Here is a 4,036-nt window from a genome sequence, read left to right on the forward strand (position 1 = left end):
GCAGATTAAGGCTTTCTAAAATTGCAGTTGTTTAAATTAATCATTAGTTAAAATAAAGACAATGCATTTTGCACTAAAAGAACATACTTTTAGCCACCAAAAATCCCAAACTGTGTCGACATTTTTTTAAAAATCAAAAAAATCAAAAAAATCCGATTTAAATTTTAAAAAATCTGATTTAAATTTTTTTAATCGATTTTTTAAATTTTTATCCAAAAAAAAATAAATCACCAACCCTGCCCCACACACACACTCACCCTGGGGCAAAAAAAAAAGTCCCAAGTCGAAACAAAACAAAAAAGATCCTTTTACTTAAAACCAAACAAAGGGGTACAAATATACAAGCAAAATGCCCTTGAAACTTCCAGAGAAACAACCACTACCCCCGTCCCCCGCTCAAAAGAAAAGGAAAAAAATTAATAGCAGAAAAAACCCCACACAGATTCTGCAATGAACAACATCACCAACAGCTCTGATAGCAACAACAACAACAACAACAACAACAACAACAGCAACAACAACAACAGCAACAACAACAAAACCACCACCAAGAACAACATCAACAAGAGCTCTGACAGCAGCAACAACAATAACAACAACACTACCACCAAAAACAACAACAACAAAAACAACAACACCACCACCACCACCTGCAACAACAGCAAAACACAACCACGAAAACCCCAGATTATCGCCCTCCGAGATAACAGTATCAGTTTGGCCCCAGTTTAAAATCCTCAGTGAGAAAATGTTTCTGATTAGCTTCACTGCCGGATACATGTCGGCTGTCTTGAAGCTGACGTCGTCCTAGTTACGGTAAGCTATTTACTGGCGCCGTTTTCTGCTGGGTTTGTCTTTGGAGTAGTGTTTCTTTTGATATACCGCGGTCAACCCAACCCGGACCTGACTACAACAGCTATCTTTTATCTCCTGCTACTGTTTTTCCGCCATTCTCTGCGCCAGATGAGTCCTACTCTGCCGCCCGACAAGTCGCCGGCCCTACAAGGCACAGGGTTGACAGTTCAATTCTCTGTTTGGAGGGGCAGTACGGTGTACCCTTAATTGGTCGCTTTTAAGAACAAGGGGCTGTTCCGAAAAATGCTGTTTTGAGAAAATCAAAGGTAAATTTTTTGCCCCTTGTTCAGTTTCTTTAAAAAACAAGGAGAGTTTTCTCTATAACCAAACAAATATACGCCGTAATGAAACCAAACCTCTCCTATAGATAGGGCAATGCCCACTTTTGGTGTAGGTCAAGATTTCTGGAAACCCTCGAAATCTGGGTAGGCCCGCTTCATTCAAAAGCGACCTATTAAGGCAAGCAGCTTAACCATTTTGCTCCGTGTCCCATCGACTTTCCAATTAGTAGTAGTAGTTGAGTACGTGTGTAAAGAGAAAGCCACAGGCTGTCCAAAAAAGTTGGTCACGATGGATGCCCCCTCCCCCCCCCCCGAACAGAAATAGCAAGCTAAAATTAAGAAGTTAATGGCCACCAAGTAGGTTCGTTGTGAAGTCGACCAAGCCTTTGTTCGGAGAAGACAAACAGGACAGACCAGAGGAAGGAAGAAAGAAAGAAAGACAAGCTTACTTTCCCTGACGACGCGGGAACTCGGAGTGCGATATTGTAGACAAACAGTCCGAGTATACGACACAAGACCACTCCAGGCAAACACGTGAACTTATTCAAATACTCCCCCTGTATCTTTGTCTCTCTGTCTTTCTGTCACTCTATCTCTCTTTCTCTCTGTCTGTACCTGTTCCGTTAACTTGGGTACATTCTGTGGCACCATTCCGTCGTCTGGGATGAGAGAGTTCTTTGCCCCCCCCCCCCCGCCTCCCAGGGCGGTGCTACTGACTGAAGTTGTCTTTGGGCCATTCCCAAAGGGGGGATATTAGTATTAGCAAGTTCTTATGATGATGCACAGTAGAATTGTAAATGGGCTGATTTATCAATGTCATGCTCATACTGTGCTGGAACAACATAGGGGGAACTGCTGCTTTTTCTTTCCTCATCCTTACTATCGTCATTTTCCTCTACTTCTTTTGTATGTTTGTCACTCTCTTGTGACCCGCTATTTCCGGGGTGCCTTGATAGTCGAAGCAGACTTTGTGCTGTTGAAGCTAGAGAGGTGAGCAGAGTAAGCCTGATTCCCCGTTTAGACTTCTCTGTTGACATCCACCCCATGGCGCTCATATGACCTTATGTAATTGCGAGCGCCGTAAAACCTTACTAAAACCTAAGAGGGTTCTTTTACCTGCGGTCTATGGATGTATCGAGAAACGAGTGGGAGCCAATTCTATCTACGACGGACTAAATAGAGGTCCGCATTTTGTTCTGAAATGATTCTTCTGTTCCGAATAAATTACACTGGTCACTCTCTTTTTGGCTAAAACAGCGCCTGGACATGGACGGTTGGTGCCTCTAGAGATAAATAATTGATGGTCAAAGTAAAATACACAAGAAAACTACAGTATTCTTTACATCTATTTGGGTTTTTCATTCTCAAAATTGTGACGTCTAATAGCTAAAAAGTACTTGAAATTCAGATAGAACCCTTTTTAATATAGACGGTTGACGGGTGCTCTGGAGTGGTTTGTTCCTTCTTTCCTATCAAATATCTATCGTCCTGGTCTCTCCTCCTTCTTTTTGTGTTTGTAACACCTCTAATCTTCGGCACATAATAATATGACCTTATCGTGTGGCAAGTGCCGTAAAACTCTTACTAAAACTAAGCTAACCCTCTTACCGTCATATTATATTATGTTATACATGTAATATATTATTACAAGGATTTGCCAAGGACCGCGGTGTGGTGTGGTGTAGTGTAGTGTATGTAGTGTTTGGAGCACGGCTATGGACGAACAAACACTTGGCGAGGACACACTTGACTGACCCACCGTCCCATAAACTGCCGTCTGTCTGACCGATTTCCGACCTCCGACGTCTGACGTTTCACAATCGTTGCCCCTCGTGACTTTCCGGAATGTTCCGTCCTTTTCCTTATTTGGTATGGCGTCTATACGATCGGAGACGAAGATAATTATAACACCCCCCTGAAAAGATGCTAGCAATGCTCTTTATGTCTGCCCCACGAAGCAAGGAGATACCAGAAGCCCCATCATAGATCTAGATTAGATCTAATTCTTCTACCTTGTATCATTATCAGATTTATTTTGTATCACGCTTTCAATTCGGAGAGCGCATTGTGCACTGATGCTGAACGCGTGAAGGTGTGCATATTTGTGTCATGACGCGGTGGAATCAGGCGCTCGTCAAATTTTGGGCATGTAGAGTCATTGGTATAATCTGAAAGCTTTTAGATTTGCTTTGCTTTCAGTGAAAAAAACAAAACAAACCCATCTATCTTCCATAGAAGTCAAGATATTTGTGATTGAATGTAGTGGGTGAGGTCGCTTGGTTTTAATGGTGAAATTTGCGAGAAAATGGTAGCCAAACTTTGGTAACTCCATCAGCGATAGAAAGAGTCCTTGAAAGCTGAAAAATGACATAATGTGTGTGTGCCTTTAGTCAACGTTTTTCGTAAAATTCACAAGGAAATTTGTTTTTATATGGACATACGAGGGATTGAGTCAAAAACAAAATCGATTTTTTAAAAAGCCACACTGGCAGAAAAAACGCCCCTTTTCCCCCAAGTTTCCTTATTTTGACGAGCGCCTGATTTCCCCACGATGCCTCACATTCGTTTTTCTTTTTTGAAATGCACAATTCTTTGACGACGTTACATATACACGTCCAGTGATGCTGAACACACAGAGAGACGTAATTACTGACTGAGCCCACGGTATTTGTGGTTGTCCAAACTGCGATGATGCGTGGTCCACGGCATTGTGTGTCTTCCGGTCTGTTTTGTCGTTTTGTTCGTCTCTTGTCCCCTCCCCCCCCCTCCCATCTTGCTAGATGGAGATACATATTATTCTTATTAAGTATGTGGGTGGTAGATGGACTCATAAAAACAGTGTGTGTTATATATTATATTCACAAACACAGATTAGATAAGTACAGAAAAGATTATAATAT

Source organism: Aplysia californica, unplaced genomic scaffold (genome assembly GCF_000002075.1).
Source record: "Aplysia californica isolate F4 #8 unplaced genomic scaffold, AplCal3.0 scaffold01278, whole genome shotgun sequence".
Taxonomy (NCBI): Eukaryota; Metazoa; Mollusca; class Gastropoda; order Aplysiida; family Aplysiidae; genus Aplysia; species Aplysia californica.